A 25,927-nucleotide genomic window follows, 5' to 3' on the forward strand; every position below is an offset into this window, starting at 1 on the left:
AGGACGTGATAGTACATTCTGGTGATGGCGCGGTCAAGAATAACTGGTATTGGAGAATTTGATTGAAGGATGGTCTCCCTCTGCATACAAACACCCTGTAACAGAATGGGTTACCTTGGCAGATGGTGGCCTAATGAAGGCCACAATGTCTGCCATAGAGGCATGGCCTAATAAGCAGCTTCCTATTATTTTGCCAGTCCGTAATTGAAAGCATTACTGCCTGTCATTAGGCCTCATGCCCACTTCAGTTATTTTTTTTCAGTGTGCTATCAGTGTTTTTTTTTTTTTTTTTCCAAACTCTTTATTTGGCAAAGAAGACATAACAAATCAGACATTCCCACATAGCGGGAGCATATATAGCTTTGCAGAGCTATGATGACATTCCTAGAAGGAAATATTGTGATAGAGATTAATATCTAAACAGATATTGCAGGAATACCAAAAAATTATCCATATGATGACATTGATATATCAATACATTAAAAGATATTTACGAGTACAGTGGTAGGTCAAAACACATAACCTCTTCCTAGTGTATTATGAAGTAAAACTCAGTAAATGTTTGTCTCTAGATGAAGTTGGATTATCCAGCCCGAGATTGTAGAAGTTCGCAAGGAAGAATCAACAATAAAACTAGAACAGCCAAAACTTGGTGCAGCAATCCATAGTAAAGATTCTAATTCTGTCTTAGACAAATGAGTCCTAGAAGCTAGCAAAAGGCTCTAAGTGATTTCTACGAGGACCAACCAAGCCACTGGGCTTCACATTTTGGCAGTCTGTTTTCAAGAATACTAATTAATTTCTCAAATTGATGTATCTCTTTACTTTTGTTCAGTGTCCTCAGAAATGGAATAGTTAGGGACTTCCAGCTAATGGCTACTGTCCATTTGGCCGCTGATAAAATATGCGAGATTCATTTTCTATTTTGTTTGGGTATATCCGGAATATCTGCGTTCAGCAACGCCCACCAAGGGGATAACTTGATTTGTAAATGGAATTTAGAATTAATAAAGCGCTCAATTAGTTTCCAATGAGCCTGTACTACTGGACAGGACCACCAAATATGAGCCATAGTGCCCCTCTCCCCACAGTTTCTAAAACAAGTGTCAGAACTACCTGGAAACAATTTGGCTATTCTATCCGGAGTAAGGTACCACTTGTTAAAATTTTATACGATGTTTCTTTAATGTTATTCGATTGAGAGACTTTAGCCGTGTTATCATATATTTGTTGCCACGAGGTCGAATCCGGAATAATTCCGAGCTCCCGTTCCCAAGCTAACATACACTACCGTTCAAAAGTTTGGGGTCACCCAGACAATTTTGTGTTTTCCATGAACATTCACACTTATATTTATCAAATGAGTTGCAAAATGACTAGAAAATATAGTCAAGACAAGGTTAGAAATAATGATTTTTATTTCAAATACCGTATTTTCCGGACTATAAGGCGCACCGGATTATAAGGCGCACTTTCTATGAGCGCCTTATAAGCAATCATGTTTCATATATAAGGCGCACTGGATTATAAGGCGCAGCACATTACCGTTAAATAAACCATTGCTCAGACTGCAAGTCAAAATTTATTACACTTTTTAACAATAACTTGCAACTGGTTCAGCTGTAATTGCAAATCAAAACGTTTAGGGTATGTGCACACACACTAATTACGTCCGTAATTGACGGACGTATTTCGGCCGCAAGTCCCGGACCGAACACAGTGCAAGGAGCCGGGCTCCTAGCATCATACTTATGTACGACGCTAGGAGTCCCTGCCTTGCTGCAGGACAACTGTCCCGTAGTATAATCATGTTTACAGTACGGGACAGTTGTCCTGCAGCGAGGCAGGGACTTCTAGCATCGTACATAAGTATGATGCTAGGAGCCCGGCTCCTTGCACTGTTCGGTCCGGGACTTGCGGCCGAAATACGTCCGTCAATTACGGACGTAATTAGTGTGTGTGCACATACCCTTACCGTACTTTTTCAGTTCATTCCTCCACCAGAAATCCATCAAATCCGTCATCTTCAGTGTCGGAGTTGAACAGTTGGGCGATTTCGGCATCAAGCATGGGGTCCTCCTCTTCATTATCCGAGTCGGTCTCGTTGCTGCTGCTAGGCTCTTCAGTGGTGATTCCAGCCTTCCTGAAAGCTCGGATGACACTGGAGACTGATACATTCTTCCAGGCATCCACGATCCACTGGCACATAGTGGCATAACTCGCACGGCGTTGCCTCCCTGTTTTGGTGAATGTGTGGTCACCTTCTGTCATCCAATGCTCCCATGCAGCTCGCAATTTAACTTTAAATGACCTGTTGATGCTGATATCTAGCGGCTGGAGCTCTTTGGTTAATCCACCAGGGATGACAGCAAGCTCCGAATTAGTTTTCTTCACTTGGGCTTTGACAGTATCGGTCAAGTGGGCGCGCATCGAGTCACAGACCAATAGGGATGGGGATTTGTGAAAAAAGCCACCCGGTCTCTTGACGTAGACCTCCCTCAGCCACTCACTCATCTTCTCCTCATCCATCCAGCCCTTTGGGTTAGCCTTAATGATGACACCAGCAGGAAAATTTTCTTTAGGCAAAGTCTTCCTCTTGAAAATTACCATGGGTGGTAGTTTCTGGCCATTAGCCTGACAAGCGAGAACTACAGTGAAAGATGACTTCTCATTTCCTGTGGTACGTATAGATATCGTACTGGTCCCTGTTTTCTCAACAGTACGGTTTACGGGGATATCGAAAGTGAGGGGAACCTCATCCATGTTAATAATGTGTTCTGGCTGGATATTCTTTTCATTTATCTTGGTTATGCAGTAGGTGCGGAAAATGGCCAGCTTCTCTTCATAATCCTTTGGTAATTGCTGGCACACAGTAGTTCTGGTGCGAATGGAGAGATGACGCCTGCTCATGAAACGAAAGCACCATGAAGGACCTCCTCGAAAGTCCTTGATCTCCATGTCACGTGCTAAAGCAGTGGCTTTGAGTCGAATAGAGACAGTGGAGACGCTTCTACCTGCGTTTCTCTGTTCCATAACCCACTGTTCTATTTTGTCCTCCAACTGTGGCCACCTTGCTTTGTTTCCTCGGAAACTCAGTTTGGTCTTCTTTACTTGGCGGAGGGCATCTTCTTGTTTTCTCCACTTATGCACCATGGATTCATTAATGTTGAATTCTCTTGCAGCTGCCCTATTTCCATGCTCTACTGCATAACTTATAGCTTTAAGCTTGAAACCTGCATCATAAGCATGTCTCTTAACAGGAGGCATTTTTTGGGGTAGTGGGTATAGTTAACGCTAAAGCAAAGATATATTGCAAGGATCCTACAGAGCTGTAAGTATCACTCAGTGTGGCTCCTGACTACGGTGGCCGTAATGCTCAATCCATTTATGGATACTGTAAAAACCCAAGTGAAGAATAAATTCATAGGCGCACGGGGGGGAGGAGCATGGTGTGTGCTGTGGTATGCCGCCGCCGACCCCTGCCGCCCACGATAGAGGTAAAGGATCCTGTATGAACCCCTCTCTTTACTGTCGGGTTCATATATAAGGCGCACCGGATTATAAGGCGCACTTTCTATTTCTGAGAAATTCTCAGCATTTTATGTGCGCCTTATAGTCCGGAAAATACGGTAATAATGTTCTTCAAACTTTGCTTTTGTCAAAGAATGCTCCATTTGCAGCAATTACAGCATTGCAGACCTTTGGCATTCTAGCTGTTAATTTGCTGAGGTAATCGGGAGAAATTTCACCCCATGCCTCCAGAAGCCCCTCCCACAAGTTGGATTGGCTTGATGGGCACTTCTTGCGTACCATACGGTCAAGCTGCTCCCACAACAGCTCTATGGGGTTGAGATCTGGTGACTGCGCTGGCCACTCCATTACAGATAGAATACCAGCTGCCTGCTTCTTCCCTAAATAGTTCTTGCATCATTTGGAGGTGTGCTTTGGGTCATTGTCCTGTTGTAGGATGAAATTGGCTCCAATCAAGCGCTGTCCACAGGGTATGGCATGGCGTTGAAAAATCCCTTTTACCTTGTACAAATCTCCCACTTTACCAGCACCAAAGCAACCCCAGACCATCACATTACCTCCACCATACTTGACAGATGGCGTCAGGCACTCTTCCAGCATCTTTTCAGTTCTGCGTCTCACAAATGTTCTTCTGTGTGATCCAAACACCTCAAACTTCGATTCGCCTGTCCATAACACTTTTTTCCAATCTTCCTCTGTGTGCTTTTGCCCATATTAATCTTTTCCTTTTATTAGCCAGTCTCAGATATGGCTTTTTTCTTTTCCACTCTGCCCTGAAGGCCAGCATCCCGGAGTCGCCTCTTCACAGTAGACGTTGACACTGGCATTTTGCGGGTACTATTTAATGAAGCTGCCAGTTGAGGACCTGTGAGGCGTCTATTTCTCAAACTAGAGACTCTAATGTACTTGTCTTGTTGCTCATTTGTGCAGCGGGGCCTCCCACTTCTCTTTCTACTCTGGTTAGAGCCTGTTTGTGCTGTCCTCTGAAGGGAGTAGTACACACCGTTGTAGGAAATCTTCAGTTTCTTGGCAATTTCTCGCATGGAATAGCCTTAATTTCTAAGAACAAGAATAGACTGTTGAGTTTCACATGAAAGCTCTCTTTTTCTAGCCATTTTGAGAGTTTAATCGAACCCACAAATGTAATGCTCCAGATTCTCAACTAGCTCAAAGGAAGGTCAGTTTTATAGCTCCTCTAAACCGCAAAACTGTTTACAGCGGTGCTAACATAATTGCACAAGGGTTTTCTAATCATCCATTGGCCTTCTAACACAGTTAGCAAACACAATGTACCATTAGAACACTGGAGTGATGGTTGCTGGAAATGGGACTCTATACACCTATGTAGATATTGCATTAAAAACCAGATGTTTGCAGCTAGAATAGTCATTTAGCACATTAACAATGTATAGAGTGTATTTCTGATTAATTTAATGTTATCTTCATTGAAAAAAACTGCTTTTCTTGCAAAAAATAAGGAAATTTCAGACTGACCTTAAACTTTTGAACGGTAGTGTATATGAAGTAGGACCATTGTATGTTGCACTTCTGAGTTGTGAGTACAAGACTGAAATCAGCCCTTTTCCCCTTGGTAAGTCACGACAGTTCGTTTCATAAAAGGTTATACTGGAGTCATGTGGTAGAAAGACAGAGCCCGAGAGAAGGTGGTGTATTTGTAGGTATCTAAAATGTTCCCGGAGTGGGGTTTGAGAATCCTGACGTAGGGCCTCAAAAGGAAGGGGTTTACCATCCTTGCACAATTTAATTAATGAAGTGAAACCCGATGAGTTCCACCACTGAAAGTCCTCGATGCAATCCCGGTGGGAAATCAGGATTAAGTAATAATGGTTGTAAAGCGGACGGACGTGATACTAGTTGAAACTTATCCCGACGAAGTAACCAGAGTGTGAGGGAGTGTTTGATAATTTTATTACCGATGCTAGGAATGTGAGATTTTAATTCTGGAGACCACATCAGTGCCCTAAGTGAGGATGGAGCTGTGGTAAGGGATTCAAACAGAACCCATTTTATAATGTTGGGGTCACCGTTCCATGCTGCGAGCTGTGAAATTTGAGAGGCATAATAATATAATTTCAGGTCTGGAAGGCTAAGTCCCCGTGGAGCGATGTAACGTGGATTTACTAACTCTTGATCCTCTATTCGCCCATATGAATTTATTTATTATCCTCTGTATATGTGAGATGGCATAAAGAGGAACCCTAACAGGAAGGGCCCTAAATAAATACAGCAGCTTGGGTCGAATGATCATTCGAACTGCAATAAGTCTGCCTAGCCAAGATATGTGGTACCTGGACCACTCCTCCAGTAGTTTCCTGATAGATGCAAATTTTTTAGGGTAGTTACTTATGTATAAAGTAGTTGGGTCTCTAGCTAGAGCAATTCCTAAATATGTCATGTGGGAATGCTTCCTCTGAAATCCAAAACCTAAGTTTTAACAATTCCGCCTGATTTATCAACATATTGATTTGCATAGCCGCGGATTTACAATTAATCCCAAGTATGATCCAAAGCGTGTAAGAGTATCCATGAGATTTGGTAAAGAGACAAGTGGCGTTGTAATGAATAAAAGTATATCATCTGCATATATGCTAAATTTAAATTCATGGGTATTCAAGCAGTATCCCTTAATGTCCAGATGTAGCCGAATATGCTGTGCAAGAGGCTCCATGGCGAGAGCAAACAAGAGAGGAGACAGTGGGCATCCCTGTCCTGTCCCTTTTTGTATCTTAAAATAAGGGGAGTATTGACCTAAGAATTTTACCCTAGCTTGAGAAGAGTGATATTTTGCCCTGATAGCTGTTCGGTATGGACCCCTAATGCCAAATTGAATAAGTGTGCCATATAAGTAGTTCCAGTACACAAAATCAAATGCTTTCTGAATATCTAGACTCAAAATTAGTAATTGGCGTTTGTGAGTAGTAGCATGGAGAATAATATTGTGAGCCAATCTAACATTGTCCGTTTCTTGTCGTGATGGTATGAAACCAGTTTGATTGGGAGATATTAGGGAGGTCATATACGGTGCAAGTCTATTTGAAAGTATTTTCGTAAATAACTTGTAGTATTCATTAAGTACCGATATAGGACGTAAGTTTGCACAGTGTGTTTCATCCTTACCCGGTTTTGGAATGAGTGAAATATTAACATGTGAAAATTCTGGAGGTGGTACATCGCCTGCCATAAGTGTGCTGAAATATGTAGTTAGGTGTGGAGTTAATTATGTGAAAATGTTTTGTAATAGAAAGCGGAGTAACCATCAGGACCTGGGCACTTGGAAGATGTAAGGTTTTTTTATGCTTTCAGTGACCTCTTCTGCTGTGATCGGGGAATTAAGTTGTAATCTTGCCTCAGCTGTCAGAGAGTGAAGAGTGTGTGTTGAAAGCCAGTCAGGTAGCCCAGTAGAGTTCAAAGAAGAGGGCTTGTTATACAGAGCACTACAGAATGTACTTATGGTATTGAACATGTCAAGCGGATTAGTAGTAAGTGTTCCCGTGCTGTTATGCATGTGGTAAATTTGTTTACCTCTAATGTGAGAGTTTCGTTTTCTGGAGAACATAAAGGTAGCTCAATTGGAATATGCATAGAATTTTGCTTTGCCCCCACCTAAGTGCTTTCTGAGCCTTGCTCTCTTCCAATGCTCTAAGAGAGCAGCGAGTTTCCTCTATCTGAGCTTTAATTATAGTATTTGGTTTATTAATATACTGACGTTCTAGCCTAGTAAGGGTCGATAGCAATTTATTAAGAAGTCGTAATCAGTCTCTCAAGTTTTGATCCTTTCGCCATTAGTAAACCTCTCAAGACTGCTTTATGGCCAGCCATATTTGAGCGGGTGATGTATCCGGTAGGGTATTAGTGGTAAAACACTCTTGTAGAGAGCTGGTTATGGATGAGACTATTTCTGAGTGAGAAAGTAGGGAATCATTCAGCCTCCATGACGGCGTGCGTGTGGCGTTGCCAATACAGACGTTTAGTGAGTGGATATTGTGGTCTGACCACGCACATTGGGTATAAGAGGTATTATGCGGTCTAGTGGATAGCTGGGAGGAAGTTAGAATATAATCAATCCTAGAATAACTGTCATGTACTGTGAAATAAAAAGTATTCCTTATCTAGGGGATGATCCTGTCTCCACAAATCTACTAGTGATAATTGCTTCATCCTATACATGAATGATTTCAGGGCTGACTGCGCATTAGCATGGGGATGACTTCTATCCCATTGGGCATTCATCACTATCTTAAAGTCACCCCTAGGATAATGTAGGAGTCGTGGAATTTCTCCAGCTGTCTAAAAAAGTTGGTAAAGAAGGTGGTTGCTGAGGAGTTAGGTGCGTAAATCGATGCAAAGGTAATGCGTTGTCCCGCTAGTTGACCTGTAAGGATAATGTATCTACCATCCGCGTCTATAATGGAATCAGTTACTGTAAATGGAAGCGTATTCCTGAAGAGAATGGCTACTCCTTTTTTTTTTTGTGTCTGAGGTAGATAGGTAAACTGGAACAATCTATCAAAGTATTTTGGGTAACTAGTGTGAGTGAAATGCGTTTCCTGTAACATTATAATGTCGCCATAAAGCCTCTTATAGTTAATAAAGGCCACTCATCTCTTTGGCTATTAAAACCTTTTACAATATGAGTAATAACAGTATATGCCATTAAAATTCAATAGAGTTACGCTACAGAAATAAGCAGAAAGTACTTTTGTATGTAGAATATAGCTGCTGCCGAAAAGAAAAACACCTTTAACAGATAACTTCAAAACAGTGAAACAAAAGCGGAGTTCGGCTAAGTGCCCTCCACGTGACCATATTTGGGCCTCTATCTCTTTCTCGACTTGCTGAGCAAATCCAGCGCCCGATAAAACCGGCCCTGGGCAAGCCCAGCAAGGCTAGCACAGGGGGTCATCACCAGAATTTTTGCTGACCCACCGCAATATCAAGCAAAGTAAGCAATTTTAGTCATGTGAAAAAGTAGAATTTAGGGGGGATTCACACGAGCGTGTATTCGGTCCGTGCGGGCCGCGTGGTTTTCACGCGGCACGCATGGACCAATACAAGTCTATGGGGCAGTACAGACAGTCCGTGCTTTTTGGGCAGCGATTGCTGCGCAAAAAGTGCGACAGGTTCAATAACTCTGCGTATTTCGCGCATCACGCACCCATTGAAGTCAATGGGTGCGTGAAAATCACGCGCACCACACGGAAGCACTTCCGTGGGACGAGCGTGATTCGCGCAACAGCAGTGAAAAGGATGAATGAAAACAGAAAAGCACCACGTGCTTTTCTGTTTCCGAACATCCAAACGGAGTGTCTTTTTCGATGAGCGAAGCCGGACAAGCGAACCGAACTTCACCGGGTTCGGCCGAACGGCAAAAAAATTATCGGTACGCGACGTCAGGAGATAGTCACTGTCCATGCTGCTGAAAGAGTTAAACTGTTTCAGCACCATGGACCGTGACTTCCGATCCCAATATACATGAACCTGTAGAAAAAAAACGAAGTTCTGACTTACCGCTAACTCCCGGCTTCTTCCTCCAGTCTGACCTCCCGGGATGACAATTAAGTCCAAGTGACAGCTCCAGCCAATCACAGGCCAAGCACAGGCTGCAGCGGTCACATGGACTGGCGCGTCATCCAGGGAGGTGGGGCCCGATGTCAAGAGAGGCGCGTCACCAAGGACGCGTCACCAAGGCAACGACCGGGAAGTTCTCGGTAAGTACGAACGTTTTCTTTTTTTTCTACAGGTTTTGCGATATTGTGTTCGGCATTCACTGTCGAGGGTGCTGAAAGAGTTAGCTCTTTCAGCACCTTGGACAGTGACGGCCGTCGACTAGCCTCATCTCTATGATGGCGGCTGCGCGAAAATCACGCAGCCGCGCATCAGACACGGATGACACGCAGCTGTCAAATGGTTTTTGCGCGCGCAAAACGCAGCGTGGTTTGCGCGCGCAAAAACGCAACGTTCGTCTGAATCTGCCCTAACTTTGTAAGAAATTTCCAAGCAAGGCATTCTAATGCAATATATTCGACCAAGGTTCTCCCCCTCCCGGCCGGGAGGACAAAACCCCTTGGAAGAGGAAGAAATTCCACAGCGACTATACAAAGAAAAATGTCAGGTATACATTACAATTATATATCGCTACCCTCCGCCTCAGGTCACAGTTGGTGATCGTGGTCTCGGTGAAGCTGGTCCTGTCGGAGGAGTCATATGTAACTGTCGGCGACGTGCTGTTGTCCAAATAGGTTCCAATGGGAGGCGTGGACGAGGTCGGTCTGCTGATCCCAGAGTGGGAGTCCCTTCTTTGAGACCTAGTCGGGTGAGCAGTCTCCAACCCATGTCCAGTGCTGAGATATTATGCGGAGCGCCCTTGTAGAGAAAGGTTAACCTGTATGGGAAACCCCATCTGTATCTGATCCCAGCCGCTCTTAGGATGTCCGTGAGAGGCTTCAGTTGTCTCCGTTTTTCCAAGGTAACTGGAGAGACATCCGCAAAAATCTGTAGTGGTTCTTGTTTGAAGGATAGTGGAGTTTTGTCACGTGCTGCTTTAAGAACCTCTTCCTTCACTGTAAAGTAATGAAGTCACAGAACAATGTCTCTTGGTCTTTCTCCAACAGCCGGCCTAGGTCTCAGTGCCCGATGTATATGGTCCATCTGGAATTGGTTCGTTGGATAATTTGGCAACAAGTAGGCAAAAAGTTGTATCGCGTAGTCCCTGAGATCCTCCACCATTTCTGAGACGACTCTTAAGCGCAGGTTATTCTGTCTAGATCTGTTTTCTAAGACTTCCAGATGAAGTTGTATCTATTCCTGAGAGAACTTCAAGAGTACAATTTCTGGTTTTGAGATTTCCGTGCGCTTTAACCAATTCATCATGTTTTGTCTCTAGGAGATCTGTACGAGTGCCAATCGAAGTTATTTCCATTGTTAGATCATGCGTCGCTCTTTGTAATTCTTTATGAAAGGAGGCATTCAATTTCTGGTACAGCGCATCCATACATGTTGTTAAGTCTTCTTTCGTAAGATGATCTTCCCTGGCCGTATCAAGCGCTGTTGAGGGTGGAGTTCTTTTTGGAGTTCTTTGCTGTAAGGGATCTGAGTCGCCAATAATCGACGCCTGTGATGCCGACATATCCGAATCAGTGTCCTGAACTAAGGAAGGCAGAGAATTTCTGCGAAATATATCTGGGATGGAAGATTGAGTTGAAGACGCTTTAGGAGTCTTGCCCCGCCTTGGCATTGGATCGTATTCAGGGGACCTTGTAGTCAGGTAGTTGTTATGTAGGTCCGTGGTAGATAATTATGCGGTGTGTCAGAGCATTGTAGGTAGGACTAAGCATCACATAGAACACGGAAAAAGGTTTGCCCTAAATAATAAAAATGTTAAACCCCCCTTTTTTTTAATTAAAGATATATTGTTTAAAAAATAGTAAGCCATAAAAAATACAGGGTATCACAACAATTGTAACGACTGGTAGAGTAAAGTTAACATATATTTACTGCGCATAGCATAAAAAAATAAAATTAAAAAGAACTATGCAGATTTACTGGTGTTCCCTTTTGATTTAATAAAATTATATGTACCACCAAACGAATTACACCTTGTCCTGCAAAAAACAAGCAGTCATACAGAAATGAATTTTTTCCAATAAATCCTTTTATTGTAAAAAATAAATTCTGTACCTCAATATGGTGTCAATAAAAACTACTTGTCCTGCAAAGAACAAGCCATCATACGTCTATGCTGACAGGAGAAATAAGGGGGGGGGGGGGGGGGGGGAGAGACGCTCGGTCCTGATGACCCAAATTGTTTTTGATCCATATTTTACTATGAAAGTGGAAAAATAACTGTAAAAGTAAATGCTTGTACTGATTTTGCTGTGTCATTTTCTATTCTCAAGTACAAGATTCTGCTGGTTCAGGATGTGGCATGACGAGATGGCAGCTAGACATGCACCTTAAAGATTTACCTTTCACCTTTTTTCTGTGCAAGCAGAAAAAAAATGGCAAAATCAAACCCCTTCAAGCTTCCGCTGTGCCCTTGGGCTCCCTCTTTGCTTAATTTTATTGACCACTCTCAAATCAAGGTAGACATCTGCATTTGTGAAAATTTAGCTGTGACAGGAGATCCTCTTACATGAGATATGGGAAACTTACCCGTCTGGCTGAACAAACTGTTGCTTATACCCCTCCCACTTGGACACACAACCCTAACGCTCCCCTTTCAAGACTGACCTGCTGAACAGCTGAAGTGTCCAAGTCACATACAGAAGGCATGGTCCATGAGTCTGTCTACCACTCCATCTGCTTTCCGAAGAAAGCAGAGCAGTGACGATCAGAATCAAAGTGGCACAGCACCGCTTTGTTTTATCGATTGGTGGGGGGGTCTCAGTGCTGGAATTTTTTTTGTGTGTTTGGTGTAACTTTCGAATTAGTTTTTATTTAAAAATGATTTTTTTACATTTTGAGAAACAGCTGCTTTGTGTCCTATATACAGAGCAGCCGTATCTAGCGCTGAAACCAGTGTCAGGTCAGCAGGACTAACTGGTTCAGTGACCGCAGGACCTGCATTTCTCTGACACTGCATTTCTCTGACACGATCGAGCTGTTACTGATCACATCTAAATTCATAACATAGATTTGATCGATTTACAGGTGGATCCAACCTGCTGACACTGAACCCGTCAGTGCCGCTCACCTGACAGATTCAGGTCTTAGCACGTGATACATCCAGTGGTGGATCATCTTTCGGGTGGCTGCCCTAACCGCACGGGCCTATCACGCCCGGTGGTGTCGCCCCAGTGCTAGTGACAGCCACATTCACTTGTATCCTCAGGGCGCATATACAAATGAATACTATAGGCTGCAATCCACGTTAGGTCTGCAGCCTGTAAGGCGCTGGGAAGACTCCCTGCGCAGGCCGGCGTGGAGATGTCACTGCATCACACTGGTCTGTGCATGCGTCCAACCGGAGCCTGTGCAGTGGAACGGGGCAAGGTAAGTTCAATATTATATTTATTTATTTTGGAAGGGGGATTGCTGTGTGACACTATATACAAGTGGGGGGTGCCCTGTTTGGCACTATATATAAGGGGGATTTGTGGCGCTATATATAAGGGGGATCTATGGCACAATCTACTGGGGTCTGTGTGTGGCGCGATGTTCAAGAGGGGCTGTGTAGCACTATATACAAGTGGGGGGCACTCTGTGGCACTATCTACTAAGGGGTGCTGTGTGGCACTATACAAGGGGGGCTGTGGCAATATACAGTGGGATTTCTGTGTAGCACTATACAACAGGGTAGCGCTGTGTAGCACTATATACAAGTAGCGGGACACTTTGTGGCACTATATAAAAGGGAAGGGGCTGTGTGGCACTATATACAAGGGAGGGAGGTTTGCGTGGCACTATCTACAGGGGTTTGTGGGATGAGATATAAGGGGGGGGGGCTGAGTGGCACTATATACAAAAGGTGGCCTGTGGCACTATATACAAGAGGGGGCCTTTGTGGCACTATATACAAGGTGGAGCTGTGGCACTATAGGGGTCTGTGTGGTGCGATCTAAGGGGGCTGTGTGGCACTACATACAAGGGAGGGAGCTGTGTAGCACTACATACAAGGGAGGTCTGCTGTGTGGCAGCGTATACAAGAGGGGCTGTGTGGCACTATACAAGGGGACGACGACGATGTGTGGCACTATATGCAAGGGGGGGCTGTGTGGCACTATATACAAGGGAGGGCTTTCTGGCACTATATACAAGGTGGAGCTGTGTGGCACTATATACAAAGTTGGGGCGGTGTGGCACTACATACAAGGGAGGGGGCGGTGTGGCATTATAAGGGAGGATCTCTGTGGCACTATATACTAGGGGGGAGTGCTGTGTGGCACTATATACAAGGGGGGAGCTATGTGACACTATATACAAGGGGGAGCTCAGTGGCACTAAATGCAAGGGAGAGGGCTGTGGCAATATGCGGGGGAGATTTCTGTGTAGCACTATCTACAAGGGGGAGCGCTGTGTAGCACTATATACAAGTGGGGGGCTGTGTAGCACAATATACAAGGCAGGGGTCGCTCACGGTATCTACTACGGGGGGGCTGTATGGCACTACTTATAAGGGGGAGGACTGTGGTGCTATCTGCAGGGGGCTGTGTGGTGCTATTTACAAGAGGCGTTATTACTGTGGGGGCACGGTTACTTTTATTGTGTCGAGCACTGAGGGATCATTACCATCTGGGGCAATGGATTACGAGTTTGTTTAGAGGATGGGGTATAGGTGTGGAGGACGTTGGAAAACCAACATATCTGTGTCAAATTCTGTAGAGACGAGTCGTGGCTGGAATAAGTCGTTAGTGGTCTGGGCCAGATGGAGAAAAAAAGGGAACGTGGACGACTAATCAGAGAAAACATCACCTGTGAGTCACTTTTATTGTCTAAAGAGCTCCTGTGTATAACTGGCATCTACCACTATATGGTCAGTATATGCTGGTAATATTGGTCTTTGTATAGTGGTTTTTATTCAGTAACCGTATGGGCGTATTATTCAGTCACTATGTGGTTTGGTGGTATTATTCAGCCACTATGTGGTCATGGTGTGGCGGGGTTCAGTAACAGTATGGGGGAATTTTTCATTCACTATTTGGTTATGGTGTGGAGGTGTTATTCAGTAACAGTATGGGAGTATTCGATCACTATGTGGTTATGGTGTGGTGGTATTATTCAGTAACAGTATTGGGGTATTATTCAGTCACTGTGGTTATGGTGTGGGGGTATTATTCAGTAACCGTATGGGGGTATTATTCAGTCACTATGTGGTTATGGTGTGGCGGTATTATTCAGTAACTGTATGGGGGTATTATTCAGTCACTATGTGATTATGGTGTGGCGGTATTATTCAGTAACAGTATGGCTGTATTATTCAGTAACAGTATGGGGGTATTATTCAGTCACTATGTAGTTATGGTGTTGCAGTATTATTCAGTAACAGTATGGGGGTATTCCGTAACAGTATGGGGGTATTATTCAGTAACCGTATGGGGGTATTATTCAGTCACTATATAGTTATGGTGTGGCGTTATTATTCAGTAACAGTATGGTGGTATTCCGTAACAGCAAGAGGGTATTATTCAGTAACCGTATGGGGGTATTATTGAGTCACTATGTAGTTATGGTGTGGTGGTATTATTCAGTAACAGTATGGCGGTATAATTCACTATGTAGTTATGGTGTGGTGGTATTATTCAATAAAAGTGTGGGGCTATTCAGTCACTATGTGGTTATGGTGTGGCGGTATTATTCAGTAACAGTATGGGAGTATTATTCAGTAACCGTATGGGGGTATTATTCAGTCACTATGTTGTTATGGTGTTGCGGTATTAGTCAGTAACAGTATGGGAGTATTCGATCACTATGTGGTTATGGTGTGGTGGTATTATTCAGTAACAGTATGGGGGTATTATTCAGTCACTGTGGTTATGGTGTGGGGTATTATTCAGTAACTGTATGGGGGTATTATTCAGTCACTATGTGGTTATGGTGTGGCGGTATTATTCAGTAGCTGTATGGGGGTATTATTCAGTCACTGTGATTATGGTGTGGCGGTATTATTCAGTAACAGTATGGCTGTATTATTCAGTAACAGTATGGGGGTATTATTCAGTCACTATGTAGTTATGGTGTTGCGGTATTATTCAGTAACAGTATGGGGGTATTCCGTAACAGTATGGGGGTATTATTCAGTAACCGTATGGGGGTATTATTCAGTCACTATGTAGTTATGGTGTGGCGTTATTATTCAGTAACAGTATGGTGGTATTCCGTAACAGTAAGAGGGTATTATTCAGTAACCGTATGGGGGTATTATTGAGTCACTATGTAGTTATGGTGTGGCGGTATTATTCAGTAACAGTATGGTGGTATTATCCCGTCACTATGTGGTTATGGTGTGGTGGCATTATTCAGTAACAGTATGGCGGTATTATTCACTATGTAGTTATGGTGTGGCGGTATTATTCAATAAAAGTGTGGGGCTATTCAGTCACTATGTGGTTATGGTGTGGCGGTATTATTCAGTAACAGTATGGGGGTATTATTCAGTAACCGTATGGGGGTATTATTCAGTCACTATGTTGTTATGGTGTTGCGGTATTATTCAGTAACAGTATGGGGGTATTCCGTAACAGTATGGGGGTATTATGCAGTCTCTATGTAGTTATGGTGTGGAGGTATTATTCAGTAACCAGTATGGTGGTATTATCCCGTCACTATGTGGTTATGGTGTGGAGGTATTATTCAGTAACAGTATGGGGGTATTATTCAGTCACTATGTAGTTATGGTGTTGCGGTATTATTCAGTAACAGTATGGGGGTATTCCATAACAGTATGGGGGTATTATTCAGTAACCGTATGGGGGTATTATTCAGTCACTATGTAGTTATGGTGTGGCGTTATTATTCAGTAACAGTATGGTGGTATTCCGTAACAGTAAGAGGGTATTATTCAGTAACCGTATGGGGGTATTATTGAGTCACTATGTAGTTATGGTGTGGCGGTATTATTCAGTAACAGTATGGTGGTATTATCCCGTCACTATGTGGTTATGGTGTGGTGGTATTATTCAGTAACAGTATGGTGGTATTATTCACTATGTAGTTATGGTGTGGAGGTATTATTCAGTAACAGTATGGGGGTATTCCGTAACAGTATGGGGGTATTATGCAGTCTCTATGTAGTTATGGTGTGGCGGTATTATTCAGTAACCAGTATGGTGGTATTATCCCGTCACTATGTGGTTATGGTGTGGAGGTATTATTCAGTAACAGTATGGGGGTATTATACAGTCACTATGTAGTTATGGTGTGGCGGTATTATTCAGTAACAGTATGGTGGTATTATTCAGTCACTATGTGGCGGTATTATTCAGTAACAGTATGGTGGTATTATTCAGTCACTATGTGGTTATGATGCGGTGGTATTATTCAGTAACAGTATGGCGGTATTATTCACTGTGGTTATGGTGTGGCGGTATTATTCAATAAAAGTGTGGGGTTATTCAGTCACTATGTGGGTATGGTGTGGTGGTATTATTTGGACATTGTGTTCTTATCGGTAATATTGGCTTTATAATAGTGAGTTGTGTTCAGTAACAGTATGCAGGTAGTATTTCATCTGGTATAGTTGTATGATATAATAACTGTATATGTATATAGATAATTTTTTTGTATGAGAGAGGTGACATTTGCTTTGGGTCTTACAACACTCCTGGACGCGCTAGAAATCAGCTATGTAGTTCTCTGCACACCGCCTTCTGAATTGACTGCATTATTGAAACAGTAAGGGTGTGTTCGCATCTGCGTCGGGGTTCCCTTGATGTCTTCCGTCAGAACTTTTAGTCGAAAGAACCCATCAACGGAAAGGCAAACGGAAACCATAGCTTCCGTTTGCATTACCATTGATTTTCAATGGCAAAGTTTCCATTGCAAACTGTTTCTGTTTGTCTCCATTCCGTAAGGTTTCTGTTTTTTTGGCGGAATCAATAGCGAAGTGGACTCAGAGACTTTCTATTGAGACCATACAGTGCTCGGAGGAATGCCGATCAGAAACAAAGCGGCACAGCTCTCACCCGAGCCCTTCTGCCATTTTGTTTAAGAGATCAGCGGGGGCCACACCGATTAAAACTTCTGACATTTCACTATGACATGTCAAGTGTTTTGAAAACTTTAGTTACACATTAGAGAGGTGTTAACAATTTTTATTTGTGTTGAAGGCTATGTACACCTTTAGAAACTACTTCTTGAGCTGCATCTAGCACTAAAACCTGCATCCGTCAGGTCCGCGGGACTAGCAGTGTCAAGCTGTTATTGATCAAATCTAAGTTCATATACTACTGTTTATATTTGAAAAAAAATATTAATAGGATTGTTTGTTTTAAAGTTTTAATAAAACCTCAAAGTATATAAGCGTTGTTTAGGCGTCTCGCAAGGGAAAAGGGGGTTAGGGGAGGTTGCATTGCGTGTAAGGGAGAAGGAGGGGGCCCATGTTGTGTCAACAGCTCAGGGCCCATGGTACACTTAATCCGCCACTGGATTCATCTGCTCTATATACAGGATACAAAGCAGCTGTATCTAAAAAAGTTAAAATAATTTTTTAATAAAAAGTAATTAGAAAGCTGCACCAAACACACTGAGAGACCGATCAATATCTATCTCTAATCTCTTTACTTTTTAAGATACAGCTGCTTTGTATCCTGTGCTAAGACCTGAATCCGTCAGGTCAGCAGCATGACGGCTTCAGCGGGTTGGACTCACCTGTTTGTCGATCACATCTAAGTTATGAACTTAGATGTGATCAGTAAGGGTATGTGCACACATAGTGTTTTGGGCCGTATACATCCTGAAAAACGGTTGAAAAATTGGAAGCAGAACGCCTACAAACATCTGCCCATTGATTTCAATGGGAAATACGGCATTCTGTTCCGACGGGGCGTTTTTTTACGCCTCGTTTTCCAAAAACAGCACATAATAAGACACCCGTGAAAAAGAATTGCATGTCACTTCTTGGGACGTTTTTGGAGCAGTTTTTCATTGACTCTATAGAACAACTTCTCCAAAAACGGCCGTAAAAAACTATGCGAAAATCTCGAGTGGCTTAAAAAAAAGTCTGAAAATCAGGAGCTGTTTTCCCTTGAAAACCGCTCCGTATTTTCAGACGTTTTTGAGTTTGTGTGTGCACATACCCTAACAGCTCGATCCTGCGTGTCCAAGACCCACTGACCTGACGGATACAGGTTTCAGAGTTAGATACAGCTGCTCTGTATACAGGATACAAGCAGCTGTATCTCAAAAAGTAAAAATAATTTGTAATAAAAAGTAATTAGAAAGTTGCACCAAACACGAAGGCATTTTTATTAAAAAAACAACACTATTTCAAAGGTGTACATAGCCTTTAAAGATTTCTAGCTGAATGGAGAATGACGCTTAAAACATGTCTAAATCAACATCATTAAAAGGCAGTAAAACATGATGTAGGTTTACACTGGAATGTTGTAAATATGTTGTGCCAAATGAGTTTATCTTTGTATAATAAATAGAAATGCAGGACACAGCTTTGTTCAGGAGCGCCCTCTTGTGTTCAAAATGCAGAATTCAGCTGGTACTATTTCAAAGCACCAATAACAGTTATTCAACCAGCATAAAACGGTTTAGAAAACTGGATTTTATACTGTGCAGCTCACCTATCCAAGATTTCCTGCACAGACATTCAAAGTTCATACAGTTGCTTGTTACCGTACTACAAACCGTAATGTTGTCGGCATGCACTGGTAAATTACAGACAAATTAACCATTTGAAGCATTTAGAATATTAACCCCTTAGTGACTACCAATACGCCTTTTCACGGCGGTCACTAAGGTGCCTTGGGCTAGGCCGCCACCTTTTCACGGCGGACCAGTCTAATATGCCCTATAGGACGCACCAGAAGTATACCAAAGCATTATAGCAGTGATCTACAGATCGCATAGTAAAGTCCCCTAGCGGGACTAAAAAATTAATTTATAAATCTGAAATAAAAATGAAAGCCATTTTTTCCCATAAAAAGTGGTTTTATTTAGTAAAAGTGTAAAAAATAAATAAAAGTACACATACATGGTATCGCCGCGACCGTAATGATCCAAACAATAAAGTTAATATGTAATTTAAACCGCAAGGTGAATGCCATAAAAAACGCAAAAACCATTGGCGAAATTGCTATTTTTTTTCCATTGCCCCCCAAAAAGTCCTAATAAAAGTTAATCAATAAGTCCCACGTACCCCAAAACAGTACCAATCAAAACTATACCTCGTTCCGAAGAAAACAAGCCCTCATACAAACTACATTGATGAAAAAATAAAAAAATTACGGCTCTTGAAAAGAGACGATGCAAAAATAAATATATTTTTTTCAAAATTGTTTTTATTGTGCAAAAGCGGTAAAACATAAAAACCTATACATATGTGGTATCGTTGTAATCATACCGACCCATAGAATAAAGGTTATGTGTTATTTACGCCGCACAGTGAACGACGTCAATTTAAAACGCATAGAACCATGGTGGAATTTCAGGAGTTTTGTTAATAAAAGTTAATCGAAAAATATCTACCCTGAAATGGTGCCATTGAAAAGTACAACTAATCCCGCAAAAAACAAGTCCTCATACAGCTATGTTGATGGAAGAGTAAGAAAGTTATAGCTCTTTGAATGCGTCTATAAAAAAACCGGAAATAAAAATAGCTTGGGCATTAGGGCCTAAAATAGGCTGGTCACTAAGGGGTTAAAAGGGGTATTTAATTATTTAATTTTCTTTAGTTACAGATCAGGAAACGATACAATTTTCTAATATACATGTATTTGTGTATTTACCTTTCTGTCTCTGCCCAGTAGCATAGGATGGCCCAGGAATCAGTACATGGATGTATAATATGGACTAACTGAATGGAAATGCCAGGTTGACCACTTGCGTTCACTTAGTAACATGGTTATATCGCATAAGACAGGTGCTGGGTCACATGACGTGCTGATCATGTGACCGACGCCATGTTGAGCTGATGGCAGCGGATTATTCTGGACATGTATAATAAGTGATAAGTGAACGGTTGTTTATTGAAATGCAAAACGAAAGTATCTCTTTCATTCCCTGTGCAGGAGTATCACCTCCATTGTTTTCATATGAGTGTGTGTTTATAATGACAGAATCATCTAGTGACAGACATCCATGTTCTACAAGTAAATATGTACATACACGATGAAGTAGGCGTTATTAGGCTATTCCGTTAGCCCATGGATGTGACCCATGTAATAATATAATCCTGTTTCTAACGGAATGGCGGATGTTACAATCTGATGTCTCTATCGCAAACACACCAAGGACCAATTCACTCATGAGTATGTTTTTATAATGTGGGAGGAATTACCATGCAAACAATGAGAACATACAAACTCCGTGTATATCTTGTATTTGGTTAGGTTACATAGTTACAAAGGGATGGGAGAAATGATAGAACTTTGTTTTACACTATTGATCTAGTGATGCAGCGAAAGGTTAACAATATATATATATATAGTTGGGTGCAAAGCAACTAGAGCTTAATCCACAGCTCAAAATACCATGCAAGAAAAAAGGTTCCATGGTGGAACTGAAACGTCTCTTGGCTCTAAACCACCGATTTTTTTACTGGACCTTGCTGGAGTGCTGCAACCTTTTTTCTTGTGTGTGTAATATTTTATATTACCCATAAGGCATTAAAGGGGTTTTCCCATCAGAGACATTTATGACGTATCCATAGTATATGTCAGATAGATGCGCGTCCCACCTCTCGGGCCCGTACCTATCTTTAGAACGGGGTCCCCTAAACCCCGTTCTACCTTTTTGTGCTCACGCTGCCTCCCGGACACTTACTGATTACATGGTCGAGAGTTATGGAAATCGCGAAACTTGCTGAGCTACTCTGTTTCCGTAACTTCTATAGAGCTGAATAGTAGTTACAGAAACAGTGTAACTCGCATGCTACGTTGCTTCCGTAACTGCCATTCACTACTATGGGAGTTACGGAAACAGCGTAGCTCAGCGAGCTACGCCGTTTTAAGTATCTCCCGACCATCTAACCAGGAAATGGCCGGGAGTCGGCGAGATCAGACAAATCTAGAACAGGGTTTAGGAGGCCCTATCGCATCTATCTGTGGATATGTCATAAATGTCCCTCATGGGAAAACCGCTTTAAGCAAACGTCCCTAAAAATTAAAAATTCCCTCCTGATCCCAAGTGGCAATCCGACTGAATCAACATTCAAACAAGAATTCTTTACGTTGACATAGGAGCTGATATTTTTTTGTTCTAGGAAATGATCTGCCTTTTTTACAGTCATCTACTGTTCCTACTGTGGCCAGCTTTGACAGGTGCGGCTTGCCATGGGGCAGCTCCTGGCTCTTCTTCAGCTTCGAACGCCAGCGCACATGAAGTCTGTTGTATGCGGTGGCACTCAGAGCCAAAGAGGAGCTGGAAGCAAGGAGGGGCGAGTAATATTGATTGCTATCTATTAGATTTAATACAGTAGGTGATGGCAGATTTATAAAAGAACCTAACTGGCAGTGCAGTTTGGGGGGAGGGGCGGTGTCTTGCGTTTGCGGACAGTGCCCGGGACAAATATTTGCAAGGGTTACCCTTAAAAAAAAAATAGCATTGGTCTTAAAAATTGAAGACTGTTGGCCACAATGGTGGTTGCCTTCCCAACCTATGCAATAATGGCATAATCGTGTTACTTCCTTTCTATATCATGGGCAGTCCACGTTACCATGATCACTACCTATCTTTGACAACAGCTAATTTGTGTCTAGGGCTGTGGAACGTGCAGAAGGGAGGATTTCAATAGAAAACATCAGCGCCCTCCAAGATATTTTCTTAAATTACAGAAAAGTGGAGTTCAACTGTAATATTTATATGTTACTTTGTTAAGAAGTAACGACCATGCCATGAAAAATCATTGGTTCTTATCTCAGACTAAGGGTATGTTTACATCTGCATTCCCGGTTCTGTTCTGCTCTGTCATCAGAGCAGAATAGCGGAACATGATGGAAACAAACGATGCCCAACGGAACCCATTGATACGTTTTTGCACCATTTATCAACGCATAACTGGCCACACATCTATAAATTAATATTTATTTACTGCATTATTATACCACCTTATAATGCCCTGATGTACTCCGCACAGCTTACATATACCCCCACATTATAAACTGAAAGACCAGTAAAACCCCAAACAAAACTACCAAGCAAAATCCGCGCTCCAAAAGCCAAATGGTACTCCCTCTCTTCTGAGCTCTACAATGTGCCCAAACAGTAAATGGCCACTTATATGTCATTCCCATACCTGGGTGAACCCGCTTAACAGTTTGAGGTATTTGCCTTCAGTGGCACTAGCTGGGCACAACATTGTGCACTAAAATTGCATATCAGTGGAAAATCCACTGCGCATCAATTTCTAAAACTCCTTTTGAGTCAAAATACTCACTGCACACCTTAATAAATGCCTAGAGGGGTGTAGTTTCCAAATTTCACTTATTGGAGGTTTGTTTTACTATTTGACCTCAGAGCCCTACAATTGTGGGCCAATGCTGTGAAAAATCACCAAAATAAGCCTCAACTTAGCTTGGTACTCTTTTACTCCTGAGCCCTGCCATGTAGTTTTCAAAATGGGGTCACTTCTCGTGGCTTTCCACTGTACTCTGGTACCTCAGGAACTATGCTAATGCGACATAGTGCCGAATACCAATCCAGCAAAATCTGTCACTCCTTCCCTTCTAAACCCTGCCATGTGCTCAAAGAGCATTTAAGTGCCACGTATGGAGTATTGCCGTACTCAGGAGAAAAAACACCACACAATTTGTTACTCAATTTCTCTAATTACCCCTTGTGAGAATGAAATATTGGAAGCTAAAACGACATATTTTGGGAAAAATTTTTTTTTTTCATTTTCACTAATTCTAATAAAATCTATGAAACACCTGTGGGACCAAAATGTTCACTACACCCCTAAATAAATGCCCTGAGGAGTGTCTTTTCCAAAATGGAGTCACTTCTCAGGGGCTACACTACCGTTCAAAAGTTTAGGGTCACTTAGAAATTTCCTTATTTTTGCAAGAAAACCACAGTTTTTTTCAATGAAGATAACATTAAATTAATCAGAAATACACTCTATACATTGTTAATGTGGTAAATGACTATTCTAGCTGCAAACGTCTGGTTTTTAATGCAATATCTACATAGGTGTATAGAGGCCCATTTCCAGCAACCATCACTCCAGTGTTCTAATGGTACATTGTGTTTGCTAACTGTGTTAGAAGGCTAATGGATGATTAGAAAACACTTGAAAACCCTTGTGCAATTATGTTAGCACCGCTGTAAACAGTTTTGCTGTTTAGAGGAGCTATAAAACTGACCTTCCTTTGAGCTAGTTGAGAATCTGGAGCATTACATTTGTGGGTTCGATTAAACTCTCAAAATGGCTAGAAAAAGAGAGCTTTCATGTGAAACTCGACAGTCTATTCTTGTTCTTAGAAATGAAGGCTATTCCATGCGAGAAATTGCCAAGAAACTGAAGATTTCCTACAACGGTGTGTACTACTCCCTTCAGAGGACAGCACAAACAGGCTCTAACCAGAGTAGAAAGAGAAGTGGGAGGCCCTGCTGCACAACTGAGCAACAAGACAAGTGCATTAGAGTCTCTAGTTTGAGAAATAGACGCCTCACAGGTCCTCAACTGGCAGCTTCATTAAATAGTACCCGCAAAACGCCAGTGTCAACGTCTACAGTGAAGAGGCGACTCCGGGATGCTGGCCTTCAGGGCAGAGTGGCAAAGAAAAAGTCATATCTGAGACTGGCTAATAAAAGGAAAAGATTAGTATGATCACCAGATCTCAACCCCATAGAGCTGTTGTGGGAGCAGCTTGACCGTATGGTACGCAAGAAGTGCCCATCAAGCCAATCCAACTTGTGGGAGGGGCTTCTGGAAGCATGGGGTGACATTTCTCCCGATTACCTCAGCAAATTAACAGCTAGAATGCCAAAGGTCTGCGATGCTGTAATTGCTGCAAATGGAGCATTCTTTGACGAAAGCAAAGTTTGAAGGAGAAAATTATTATTTGAAATAAAAATTATTATTTCTAACCTTGTCAATGTCTTGACTATATTTTCTAGTCATTTTGCAACTCATTTGATAAATATAAGTGTGAATTTTCATGGAAAACACAAAATTGTCTGGGTGACCCCAAACTTTTGAACGGTAGTGTACGTCTGTACTAGTACCTCAGGGGCTCTGCAAATACGACATGGCACCCATAAACCAATCCAGCAAAATCTGCATGCCTAAAAGCGCTCCTGCCATTCTGAGCCCTGTTGTGTGTCCTAAAGGGTTAAGACATTTTCTAAATGCTGTTTTGAATACTTTGAGGGGTGCAGTTTTAAAATAGAGTGATTTATAGGGGTTTCTAATATATAGGGCCTCAAAGCCACTTTAGAACTGAACTGGTCTCTAGATAAATAGGTTTGGGAAATTTTCTTGAAAATGTGAGTGCTTGCTGTTAAACTAATAAGCCTTGTAACATCCTAGAAAAATAAAAGGAAGTTCAAAAAAATGATGGCAACATAAAGTAGACATGCAAAATGTTAACTAGTAACTATTTTGTATGATATTACTATCTTACAAGCAGATACATTTCAAGAGAACCTTTCACCATCCCATACATGTGCAGCTGAGTGCACCATGTAATAGGCAGGGCTGTGCAAACCTTGTCTCACTTGAAACATTTTTTTTATCCTTATCCATTATTTAGATATCGGTTCCATTATACTTGGCACACAATATTTAAATAACCCCCTGAACTATCAAAGGGGCGTTTCTTTATTTCTAAATGGCATGGGGGCGTGTTACTTATCGCTGTGACACTGTCCAATCAGCTACAGAGGACAATATGATCTACTCACATCCAGGTTTGTATAGATCTTCTTCGCCCCGTCTTCTGTTCAATAGAAGACAAGGACAATAAGATCTACTCACATCCAGGTTTGTATAGATCTTCTCCTCGTCTTCTGTTTTGTGGCGGCGGGATTGTCGTCGGGACCGGCGTCGTCAAACATGTGCGTGGAAACGGGAGTGTGCATGCGTGAGGGTGCGCGCACAGGTTCTTTGCAGAATGACAACACTGTGGTCTCACAAGAGAGTTCATATAGCACAAGCCGCTCTGACACTGTCCGTAGCTGATTGGACAGAGTCAGAGCGATAATTTACAAGCCCCCATGTCATTTAGAAATAAAGAAACACCCCATTGACATTTAACGCGGTTATTTACATATCGGGTGCCAAATATAACTGCACCAATCGCTAAATAATAGAGGAGGTTAGAATTAGTTTTTTTAAAAGTGAGACTAGGCTTGTGCAGCAGTGCCTATTACATGGTGCACTCAGCTGCACATGTATGGGCAGGTGAAAGGTTCTCTTTAAATTTAGGAAAACAAATTTTTCTACATTTTCTCAAAATGTGTTTTTCTTTATCGACCAAATTCTACCACTTCCATAAAGTACAATATGCCACGAGAAAATAATCTCAGAATCGCTTGGGTAAATAAAAGTCTTCCAAGATGAGTCGAATTAACATATAAATACACACCATTTACATGTTCTGCCTATACACATGTATATTTTCCTTTCAACAGTCACCCCCCTTCCCCACCAGGGCCACATATAGGCATGGGCAAATCTGGCCCTGATTCCAAGCATTTTACATACTACACCAAGAAGCTATAGTTTAGTGTCTGTAGCCTTGTGTGGACAATTGTAGGAGGGTGC

This window comes from Rhinoderma darwinii, chromosome 3, assembly GCF_050947455.1.
Source record: "Rhinoderma darwinii isolate aRhiDar2 chromosome 3, aRhiDar2.hap1, whole genome shotgun sequence".
NCBI classification, from domain to species: domain Eukaryota; kingdom Metazoa; phylum Chordata; class Amphibia; order Anura; family Rhinodermatidae; genus Rhinoderma; species Rhinoderma darwinii.